Here is a 12,931-nt window from a genome sequence, read left to right as displayed (position 1 = left end):
AGAGTTCCTGAAGCGGGGTCTGAGGGAGGAGTGCTCAGCAGGCAGTGACGTGTAGCCGGCGCTGACGATCGCCGCTGCCTTCTCGTTCTGAGGTACGGTTGGCAGCGTCTCCCTGGAGAGTTCTGTTGGGATGGACGCAGGCTCTCCGGGATTCCAGCACAGAGGAGGGTTTAAGACCTTCTTAGTTCTTGCCCCCAGTGTCGACCCCCCGTCCCTCCAAGGAGCACTCAACTTCTAGGAAAGCTCTCTTAGACATTCGAGGGAGAGCTTATCCTGTAGAAACGGTGTTATTAGAAAAGTTTTTTTTTTTTTTTTTTTTTTGCTTGTATTTTTATTTCATAAACTACCGGTGGAGCAGGCTTGCTAAACTCATCCTATAAAATATTACGGCCAGATAAAGGAAAATTTATTAATGAACTCTAATGCTATCCAAATTGTGCAACAATGGTACAAACGAGATAAGAGTAGAAGCTGTAAGTTGATGGGGTGTGTAGCTCACGGGTTTGGGAGTGGATTTTCTAGAGCTGCAGCTGTCCAATACAGTAGTCACTGGCCACCTGAAAAGTGGCGAGTCTGGACTGAGTTCTGCTCTAACTGTAGAACATGCACCGGATTTCTAAAGCATGGTCTGAAAAGAAAAAGAGTGTAAAATATTTCATTAATTTTATACTGATTACATGTCAAAATGAGAATGTTTTGGAAAAATTTAAATTATATATGTGGTTTCCATTGTATTTCTAATAGATACTGCAGTTCTAGAGAGTAAGAAAATCTCGTTGAAGAAGAGTACACCCTTTATTTAGCCATTGTGAAGAAAAGCAACCACGCTGTACCTCTCAGGTAGCCTGCAGATGTACTGTGCTTCACTTAATTTTTGAGGGGAGGGGGGGAATACACACAAAGACTTGACATAAAGGGCATTTTCAGACAATAGGTTCTGGTTCATAGAGCCTTATGTAGGTCATGTGAACATCACACAGTATCGAATGAAAATAATAAAGGTATCAAGAAACTTGAAACATGTTTAGTAAATCTCAAGAATGTGGGGAAACATATAACACTTAAAATTCAATTCTAGATTTTAATGTTTAACCTGTAGATATGTTTGTTTTTCCATGAGCTAGTGAGCTAAGGTTCCAGGGAAGCTTTATTTGCAGTTTCTTACACTTTAGAGGTAAATATTTATTTTTCATTCGTTTATTTAACAAAAGCTTGCTTGCTGAGGCCAGGAAGTTTTGCTAGGTAGTGTTGATAAAAATATGAAGACAGAAAACAGACATGGCTTTTACTGTCTGAAAACTAATTCATATTAATTCAGAGACATTGAATAAGTAAATAATAACCGCAACATAGAATATCTTGCTGCTTCTGCTTTTTTTTTTTTTTTTTTTTTGAGACGGAGTTTCGCTCTTGTTACCCAGGCTGGAGTGCAATGGTGCAATCTCCGCTCACTGCAACCTCCGCCTCCTGGGTTCGGGCAATTCTCCTGCCTCACTAAAAATATTTTGCTTCTTAGTAAGTGCTTGCCTCTGTAAATGCAAAATATGACTTATTTTAAACCTAGAATTTATATATTCCTAGTGACATGTTAAGAGTCTTTATTAGTGGCCAGGAATGGTGGCTCACGCCTATAATCCCAGCACTTTGGGAGGCCGAAGTGGGCGGATCATGAGGTTAGGAAATCGAGACCATCCTGGCCAACATGGTGAAACTCCATCTCTACTAAAAAAAAAAAAAAAAAAAAAAAAAAAAAAAAAAAAAAAATAGCCAGGCATGGTGGTAGTCACCTGTAATCCTAGCTACTGAGGAAGCTGAGGCAGAAGAATTGCTTGAACCCAGGAGGCAGAGGTTGCAGTGAGCCCAGATCACACAGCTGCATTTCTGCCTGGTGACAGAGCGAGACTCCATCTCAAAAAAAAAAAAAAAAAAAAAAAAGTCTTCATATTAATACTTGGCTGTGGACTTAAAAAAATTGGGGAAAAATATCAGAGTTAATTTGTTCATTAATTTAATTTATTTAATTGAATCTGTATTTAAATACATAGAAAAGATGAAAATATTTCATAATATTATATCCTCTTTAGCCTTTTAGCAACTTTTAGATTCTAATGATTTAATAATGGAAATGTAAATAAGACATTGCTTCATGCCCTAATTAGTTTTAAAATGCTGACTTTAAGAAGTTAAATTTATTTTAGAATGTTACATAATTTGTAAATCAATATGTTTGAATCTTTTAGGAAAAAGGCATAGATCTTATATTAGTTTACTATTAATTCTATTTCTGTAACCAAGTTAGAAGCTCAAAACACTACCAATATATTACCTTACAGTTCTGTAGGTCAAAAGTCCAACATGGTTCTCAAAGGCCTAGAATCAAGGTGTCCACAGGCCTGTGTTCCTTTCTAGAGGGTTAAGTGAAGAATCTGAATTTTTGCTTATTCAAGTTGTTGGATAAACTCCGTCCCTTGCTGCTGTAGCTGTTGTTCTGTTTCTTTGCTGGCTGTCAACTGAGAGCTGTTTCCAGCTTCTGGAGGCCACTCATGGTCCTTGGTTATGGCCATCTTCATCTTCAAAGTCAGTGTCAGTGGATTGAGACCCTTTCATCCTTCTAAATATTTCCTTCTTCTTCCATTGTTGTATCTCTCCAATTACAGCCTTTTAAGAATCCATTGATTAGACTGAACCTCCCCCTCTCAAGTTTCATACTTTAATTACATCTGCTATTCCCTTTTGCCATAATAATGTAACATATTCACAGGTTCCAGGGATTGGGATATGGATTTAGGAGCCATTATTCTTCCTACCTTAGATCTCAATTGGGGCCATGCAGTATATCCAGTATTTCATACCACTGTTCTCAATACTTTATGTTAGAATGATGATATTGATAATAGGTGAATTTTATTGGTTATGTAATATGCTCAAGGTACTTTTCTGAGCCCTTTTACTGAATTCACTCGTTTAATCCTCAGAACTACCCTAGGAGGCAAATACTATTATTATTCCTGCTTACAGATAAGGAAACAAATACTGAGAGCTGAAGTAACTTGTCAAATTTCTTACAGTTATTAAATGGTGAAATGGTGATTTGAACCTAGGCAGTCTGGTTCCAGAGCTTGTGTATGCTCTGAACCTCAAGATAATAAAGATAGCCGGGCGCGGTGGCTCAAGCCTGTAATCCCAGCACTTTGGGAGGCTGAGACGGGTGGATCATGAGGTCAAGGGATCGAGACCATCCTGGTCAACATGGTGAAACCCCGTCTCTACTAAAATACAAAAAAATTAGCTGGGCATGGTGGCGTGTGCCTATAATCCCAGCTACTCAGGAGGCTGAGGCAGGAGAATTGCCTGAACCCAGGAGGCGGAGGTTGCGGTGAGCCGAGATCGCGTCATTGCACTCCAGCCTGGGTAACAAGAGCGAAACTCCGTCTCAAAAAAAAAAAAAAAAAAAGATAATTTCTACATATCTGTATTTAACTAAACATGTGTTGATCGTGGCTATGAGTTCAGCTTCTGACGTCACATTGTGGCTTCAAATTCTACCTACCTGTTACTGAATGACCCTGGGCAAGTTACTTAACCTCTCTGTGACTTAACAATAAACTAAACTGAACCAATAATAACACTTGAGAATTAAACAAATACTATATGTTAGGTACTTAGAACACTGCCTCTACATATAGTCTTCAATTTCGTGATGATAGGGATATGTTTTGAGAAGTGCGTCAGTAGGTTATTTTGTTGTGTGAACATCATAGAGTATGCTTAAACAAACCTAGATGGTGTAGTCTACTATACACTTAGGCTATACGGGATAACCTTTTGCTCCTATGCTACAAATGTGCGCAGCATGTTACTGTACTGAGTACCATGGTAAGTATTTGTGTATGTAAACATGTCTAAACATAGAAAAAGTACAGTAAAAATATAGTATTATAATCTTATGGGACCACTGTTGTATATGTGGGCTATCATTGACTGAAACATTATACACTGCAAGCAATTGCTACCTATAATTAATGATGACAATTCAACTTTTAAAAACAGTATTTATTATAAAAACAAATGTCTCCTTTAGATATCAGTCTCTTCTTGTGAAATAAAAAACTGAAGATTAAAATTTTAACTTTAATGCACTACAGTGCTATCTTTTTTTCTCAGACTCTGATTTCTCCTTACTCCAGTCTAGCATCTATCTTTCTAATGATGGTACTTTCAGTGTTACCTGATCATGCATTCTGAACACTTTGTCCAGATCCTAGTATCTGCAGGCTAATGTTCAACTCTCTAGAAGGACACCAGGACTTTTCACGCATTCCAGAGACTCTTGCCAATCTTCTGCTGGATATTGATACAGCCATCAATTCTAACTTCTCACTGTTCTGATTTGCTGTTATTCTTTGTGGAGACCCATGTGTGTGGACGGGATTGTGGGGGTATGGACAATGACATATCCTGGGTCCCTGTCCATACTGCCTGCTAATAACACTCCAAATTCACTCTCTCTCCTAATAATCTTCCCTGCAGTTGCCTTAATTCAAACTCTTATTATCCCTGCACTTTAAGTCATCTCTTAACAAATTGGTGGCTTCCAGCCTCCCTACCCTTCAGGTTCAGTGTCCTCTTTGCTTGCTGGAATGATCTCTACACTAAAAACTCTATGTGTCACTCTCCTTCTTCAAACCATTTGGTGTCCCCTCTGCCAGTTACTACAAATATTACTCTTTTTTTTCTGTGCCTCTTGGCACCAGCTACATGCTTCTACTGTAACTCATAAGGTATCCCACAGTTGTTCATTTAAGTACTTGTCTTCCCTTCTAAATCAGGAACTCATTGAGAATAGGGCCGTAAGAGATGGTTTTGTTTGAAATAATTTATATTATTTCATAATAACATAAATTATTGTATTATTGTGTCATCTGTCTTATGTCACTAATCTGTGAATTCATTAAGGGGGGACTCATTGTTTTATTCATTTCTGTTTTTCCTCTGTACCTGTGGCATATGAGGTACTTAGTAAATAATTGGTCAATGAATGATTTGGAAAAAAATAATCCAGAATATATACATTTTTTAGCCTGCTTAAATAGAAATAAATATGTGAAACAAGTTTGGGGAATATATATGGTTTAATTATGATTATTATATACAATTCAGTTATGATTATAGAAGATGTATGCCAGAGTATCTGAGTTTGAATTCCGGTTGTGCCACTTGCAAGCTTGGGGGAGTTTGTTTGGAAAAGCTCATCAATATTGTGTCTGTTCTTTGTCTGTAGAAGAAGGATGATAATAGTAACTGTCTTTTAAGCTAATAGAACCAAACGAGTAATATTTATAAGGTGTCTATAACTTTAGACACTATCGTATCTACCACATAGTAATTGTTCTGTAAGTGTTTGTTAAATAAAAACATAATAGTTTATGTTCTCATTGCTTTTGATGATAGGCAATGGTCTTGAAATACAATGATTAAAAAAACAGTTCTGTACTTTGTAATGGTGTTTTTGAACTAGAAGTTGTTTTACTCAATGATTTTTAATATTGCACATTATATTATAATCATATATGTTTCTTCAATATTTAGAGAGTTCTTGTGTGTGATTTCTCTCAGGACAAACTTAACATATTTTCTCTTTGTATTATTTTTCTGTTGCCCTTAAATTACCACAAACTTAGTTGCTTAAAACAATGTAAATTTATTATATTATTGTTCTATAGATCAGAAGTCCAGCAATAATCTCACCAACCTAAGATCAAGTTGACAGCAGGGCAGCAGTCTTTTCTGGAGTGTGTAGGCTGGAATCTGTTTTCTTGACTTTTCCCATTTGGAAGACTGTCCACATTCATTGGCTCTTGGCCCCTTTCTTCCACCTTCAAAGCCTGCAACGCTGCATCTCTCTAATCATTCTGGTGTAATCACATCTGATTCTCTGACCACAACCAGGAACACTTCTCTGCTTCTAAAGGATTCTTGTGATAAAGTTGGACCCACCTGGATAAACCATGTCAGCAAGAACCTTAACTTAATTACATGTGCAAAGTACCTTTTCCTGTGTAAATTAACTAATTCACAAGTTCTGGGGATTGGAGTAAGGACCTCTTTGGGGGACCATTATTCTGCCTACCTCACTCTTGTACTGTAAATGAGTCACTGCTGAAAGGTAATAAGTTGACCCTTCTGAAAATGAAGATAATATTAGAGATTGTTAATAGTAATGTCGATATCATTTGTGCCTCTAGTGGTTGTTGAGAACAAAGTTGCATTAGCAGAGTGCTTAGGTACTGCAGGGCTGACTGATTATGTCTTTGACTCCTAAGATTTTTATTCTACTAAGGAAGGAAGAATAAATTCATATTTGTTGCATATCTGCTGTGTCCTAGATAGTCTACAATGAACTACAAATACATTAATCCCATCTAATTTCTACAATAACTTTATGAGGTCTGGTAGGAGGCCTTCTGAGATGACCTAATGATCTCCATCACATATCACTCACACCCTTGTATGATCTCCCTTCTTTGAAGGTAGCCTTGACTCAGTGACTCTTTCCATGAACAGAGTAGGACAATAGTGATAGTATATCATTTCTGAGATTGGGTTCCAGAAAACTATGACGTTTCTCTTGCTGACACTGTCTCTCTCTTGCTCTCTTATTTGCTTGCTTTGATGAAGCAAGCTGCAATGTGGTAAACTGCCTTTGAAAGAGACCCACATGTCAAGAAACTGAGCATCACCTGTGACCAACAACCAGAATGTAACTGATACCCCAAGAACAACAGTTTGTACAAAATGAATTCTGCCTGCAACAAGAACATGAATGGAGAAGCAGATCCTTCCCCACTTGATCCTTGAAATGCCTGCAGCTCTGTAGACACCTTGATTGCAGCCTTGTGATAAATTCTAAATCACAAGACCTTATATGCCTTACCCATAGGACTTATGAGATAATAAATGTTTTTCGAAGAAGTAAGTTTGGGGATAATTTGTTATGCAGCAATAGATAACGAATAATAAGGCAAATACAATTTTTTTGGTGATGACTTCAAAAATTTTTTAAGTTTTTACTGTTATATAATTATACATATTTATGGGGTACATATGATATTTTGATACATGCATACAATGTGTAATGATCAAACTAGTGCAATTTGAATATCTGTCACCTCAAATATTTTGTTGTGTCGGGAACATTCCAAATCTCCTAGGTATTTTAAAATATACACTGTTATTTACATATATAAATAATATATTAATATACTTATGCCATATATATGTATATGAATGTATATATGCCATGGATTTGCAATATGTGTATTAATTATATATATGGCATGTTTTCTTTTATACATTTATTCACTGATAGATACTTGGATTCCTTCCTTACCTTGGCTATTGTAAATACTGCTGCAATAAACATGGGAGTGTAGGAAATCTCTTTGATGCACTAATTTTCTTTTGTTTTTGATATATACGTAGCAGTGGGAATGCAGGATCATGTGGTAGATATATGTTTAGTTTTTTGAGGAACTTTCATACTGTTTTTTACAGTGGCTGTACTAATTTACATTCCCACCAATAGTGTATGAGTATTCCCCTTTCTCTATGTCTTTGCCAGTATTTATTATTTTTTTGTCTTTTTGATAATAGTCATTTTAACTGGAGTGAAGTAATGTCATTGTGGTTTTGATTTGCATTTCTCTGATTATTAGTGATGCTGGACATTTTTTTTTTCACATATCTGTTGGCCATTTATATGTATTCTTTTGTGAAGCTTCTATTTAGATCATTTGTCCATTTTTAAATCAAATTATTTGTTTTTTTTTTCTTGCTATTGAGTTGTTTGAGTTTCTTATATATTCTGATTATTAATCCCCTGTTGGATGGGTAGTTTGCAAATATTTTCTCCCATTCTGCAGGCTGTCTCTTTATTGATTGTTTCCGTTGCTGTGCAGAAGCTTTGCTTTAGTACAGATAAGAAAACAAAAACTTGAAAAGATTAGGCAACTTCCTGGGTCACTTTATTATTAGAAGAAGCTCTTTCCACTCCAAATAATGATGGTAATAGTAATAAAATTAAGATATTGGTAGTTGCTTACATTTATTGAGCACTTTCTAGGTATTAGACACCTTTCAATATATTTTATATGTATAATCTTAGATAATTACAACTTTATAAAGTAGGCACTATAATCATCTCACTGGAAAAATGATGAAATTGGATCTAAGAGAGGTTAAAGTATATTTCCAAGATCCACAGTAAGCCAGTATATTGGTGGGATTTGAACTCAGGTTGTATGGCTCTTGAGTTTTCACTCTTACCTTCATAATCAGTTATTCCCTAAAGATCCTGTGAGGCAAAAGGTGATGGTGCAGCAGGAAGAAATGAAAGGTCTACAGTTTGTCAGGCAGATGAGATTATTCTTGACCAAGTTATTAGGAAATACTGTGACACTAGGAAGGTATCTGACTAGGCTCTTGAAGGTTGGGCAGAATTTAAGCTTTTGGCTATTAGAGGAAAGAGCATATCAGCTGAGCAAGACAGGTGGAGAAGCATGAGACACAGACGGGAAGACACCAGCTTACAGCGTATTGAGCTGGGGAAGAATGAGGAAAAGTGGGAGATGAATTTAGAAAGATAGTCTGGGGCCAAAAGAGAGTTATGCAGAAGAAAAAAATGAATGTGTTATTTATAAAAAATTGATTCCTGAGGTTTGTGACTAGTAGTTTAAATCAACTACTTTTTTTTTTTTTTTTTAATTGTACTTTAGGTTCTGGGGCACATGTGCAGATCATGCAGGGTTGTTGCATAGGTACATATATGGCAAGGTGGTTTGCTGCCTCCATCCCCCGTCATGCAGGGTTGTTGCATAGGTACATATACGGCAAGGTGGTTTGCTGCTTCCATCCCCCCGTCACCTATATCTGGCATTTCTTCCCATGTTATCTCTACCCAACCTCTCCACCCCCCACTGTCCCTCCCCTAGCCCCCTGCAACAGACCCCAGTGTGTGATGCTCCCCTCCCTGTGTCCACGTGTTCTCATTGTTCAACACCCGCCTATGAGGCCTGTGAATGAGAACATGCAGTGCTTGATTTTCTGTTTTTCTGTCAGTTTACTGAGAATGTTGGTTTCCAGATTCATCCATGTCCCTACAGAGAACGCCAACTTACCATTTTTTATAGCTTCATGGTATTCCATGGTGTATATGTGCCACATTTTCCTTGTCTAGTCTATCATTGATGGGCATTTGGGTTGGTTCCAGGTCTTTGCTACTGTAAACAGTGCTGCAATGAACATACGTGTGCATGTGTCTTTATAATAGAAGGATTAATAATCCTTTGTGTATATACCCAGTATGGGATTGCTGGGTTAAATGCCATTTCTATTTCTAGATCCTTGAGGAATCGCCACACTGTCTTCCACAATGGTTGAACTAATTTACACTCACACGAACACCGTAAAAGTGTTCCTGTTTCTCCACATCCTCTCCAGCCTCTGTTGTCTCCAGATTTTTTAATGATCGCCATTCTAACTGGCCTGAGATATCTCAACATTGTTTTGATTTGCATTTTTCTAATGACCAGTGATGATGAGCATTTTTTCATATGTTTGTTGGCCACATAAATGTCTTCTTTGAAAAGTGTCTGTTCATCTCCTTTGCCCACTTTTGAATGGGTTTGTTTGTTTATTTCTTGTAAATCTGCTTTTAGTTCTTTGTAGATTCTGGATATTAGCCTTTTGTCAGATGGGTAGATTGCAAAAATTCCCATTCTGTTGGTTGCTGGTTCACTGTAATGATTGTTTCTTTTGCTGTGTACAAGCTCTTAAGTTTAATTTGATCCCATTTGTCTATTTTGGCTTTTGTTGCCAGTGCTTTTGCTGTTTTAGCCATGAAGTTCTTGCCTATGCCTATGTCCTGAAAGGTTTTGCCTAGGTTTTCTTCTAGGGTTTCTATGGTGATATGTCTTGTGTTAAAATATTTAATCCATCTGGAGTTAATTTTAGTGTAAAGTGTCAGGAAGCGGTCCAGTTTCTGCTTTCTACACATGGCTAGCCAATTTTCCCAACATCATTTATTAAGCAGGGAATCTTCCCCATTGCTGTTTTTGTCTGCGTTTTCAAAGATGAGATGTTTGTAGATGTGTGGCACTGCCTCTGAGGCCTCTGTTCTCTTCTATTGGTCTATATCTATGTTTGGTAGGCAACTATCTTAAACTATTTAGTGAGGCTATTATAGAGATAATATTTTGGGTATGAAACACAGAATCAGAGTGTATAAATTATATGGAAATATGAAATTTAGTTCCAGTAGAGTACAAAAGAAAACTTTGTACACTGAACATTTTGTATGGATAAACTTCTTGACACATTAAAAAATGTGTTTATATTTAGTTTCAGCAAAGCTGCATGAATCATTATACATCAACATGTACAGGCATTTTTTTTTCTTATAAAAATAGTATTATTGGTAGTTACATTCAAAGGAAATAAATACTTCACTAAAAACAGAGATTATAAAAATGAAGAAAAAATATCGTATGATTGTGTTTTTGGTTACCTGGGAGTAGGCCTTAAAAACAGAAGTATTTTTCCTCAAAATACCCTTCAGATTCACTAGATGAAAATTTAATTTTTTAAGATGTCTGTACTGTTCAACTTCGCTTATGGTGTGAGCTTTCACTGTAGACAATTTATTATTACACAGAGAGGAATTTTTTCTCTTAAGCCAGGTTGAATTTTCTTTCCAGGGAGTAGATGAATCCAGGAGAAATGTTTCCACAGCTTATATATCTAGCCAAAAGCAGTGGCCATGGAGGAATATAGAGCTCATTGAATAATGACAGAAGAAAAATATGTAATATCTTTTTCTATAGTTTCTCTTTGACCTTGACATATCTCAAAATTCTCCTATTCATAGAATAAAGCAGTTTACATTTAGATTCCTAAATTTGAGGGTTTAACTTCTGTTTCACAACAGTATAAAGCACATAGTTGATAATGTAAAATATATGCAGAGGCCTGACTAATTTGTCTCTGACAGTTGTGTGACCCTTGGAAGGTCTCTTAACTATCAAGGCCCTAAGTTTCTTAATCTCTCATCTGTTTGACATGTCCTCTAAAATTATTGTTTTGTTTTGTTTTAATGAATTAGGATTCTACAGACCAATTTTTTTGTGGCTGCAGTTTCAATCTAATTGTGAAGTTCAACATGTAGGCCTTTGTGCTGTCTGCATGTATTATTTGAAGTCATCTTTTCTATGTCTGTAGCTTTACAGGAAAAACATAATTACATCCGTAAGAGAGGCTAAGTCCTAAATTCCTAGCCTAGCCCAAGTTTGGCTCCTCTTCTCTCTAATTTGGATCTTAAAATTTAGGAGAGGCTATTCCCTCTGCCTCATAGGCAGACACATTCTGTACTATCCCTAGAGGAATAATTTTGAAGTCATTTCATTTCAAAATATCTCCCTGTACTGTATGTATTTAAGTATTTATACTGTATATCTTACTGCTATAACAGAGGAAGCCAGTGAGGTAATGAGAAAAAAATATATGACAATTATTTGACCTGACATCATTAACCTTAACAGCCTCAGCATCCAAAACCTAGCTTCATCTCCACCCACAAGGCTCCCACCCCTGGAAGACTGCAGTGACTATTAAGAGGCAGGACATTTCTTTGAAAAGAAGCCTTTGAAGTAGTAAGAAGAACTCTGGATAAGGTATTTTGAACAAGAGTTCTTCACTTATTACTTCAGAATTTCAGGATGAGTCTGAGGTCAATATTCTTACATCCCTCAAAAAATTTGAGTAGAATAAAGGATTATATACATATACTAGAATTTTATAGTTTCCAAATAGAAAGTATCCAGAAGTCCTGGTTTTTCTTAAGTTTCTGAATTAATGAATTTTTCCTCTTCATTTTGGAAGGATCTAATGATTAAGCATTGTTCCCAAGTATTTCTGGGTCATAGAAATTCTCTGAGTGTTGGGTAAAGATGATGCTGTAGAGTTACAAGAACTGGGCTTAAAGTTAAGGAGACCTGATAGCTTAAATCCACATGTTCATTGAGTTGAGTGTCCTTGAGCAAATGATAGAACATCTGAGGGTTTTAGTACCTCATGTAAAAATGAAAAATATGGGTTAGATAAATATAGATAATTTTTCTGATTCTAAATTTATATGATTGTAAGAATAAGTTGCCAAATGTCTGTAGATTCTTTGAATTAGACCCAGGCACCAAGGTGAATGTCAACGGGTAGTGCTGCTTAGGGAGGCTTAGCTAGACATTACCCAGAGTAGTAGAGGGGCAAACTTAATTCACTTGGTTTCCAAAAACTTCTGAAGTGTCTTGTTTTATAATATTCTGAGGGACTATACCATCTTGAAGACAGAGAGAGAAAGAGAGAGAGAGAGAAAGAAAGTTTGTGTGTGTGTGTGTGTGTGTGTGTGTGTGTGTGTGTGTGTGTTTGAGACGGAGTCTTGCTTTGTCACCCAGCTCGAGTGCAGTGGCCCAATCTCAGCTCACTGCAACCTCTGCCTCTTGGGTTCAAGCAATTCTCCTACCTCAGCCTCCCTAGTAGCTGGTACTACAGCCGTGCCCTACCACACCTACCTAATTTTTATAGTTTTAGTAGAGACAGGGTTTCCCTATGTTGGCCAGGATGGTCCTGATCTCCTGATCTCAAGTGATCCACCCACCTTGGCCTCCCAAAGTACTGGAATTACAGGTGTGAGCCACTGCACCTGGCCGAAGTGTTTTGTTTTATAGTATTCGGTTTACAGAGACTTAGTAAACGTAAGATGACTTTTAGCCATTGTTACAGAAAGACAGTATAAAATCTATGAGTTCTTTACCTATTTCTTTTAAATTTTATAATTTTAAAATTATCCTTGTGACTGCGGCGCAGTGGCTCACACCTATAA

General features: G+C 36.8%; 1 pseudogene; it reads left to right on the top strand.

Annotated features, from left to right (window-relative positions):
- Nucleotides 1-96: 96 nt before the first annotated feature.
- The window catches only part of LOC101028252 (ATP-dependent RNA helicase DDX39A pseudogene), a 104,015-nt pseudogene continuing 91,180 nt past the window's right edge, over nucleotides 97-12,931 (top strand).

Source organism: Saimiri boliviensis, chromosome 15 (assembly GCF_048565385.1).
Source record: "Saimiri boliviensis isolate mSaiBol1 chromosome 15, mSaiBol1.pri, whole genome shotgun sequence".
Classification (NCBI taxonomy): domain Eukaryota; kingdom Metazoa; phylum Chordata; class Mammalia; order Primates; family Cebidae; genus Saimiri; species Saimiri boliviensis.
This window is presented reverse-complemented; position numbering and strand designations above follow the sequence as displayed.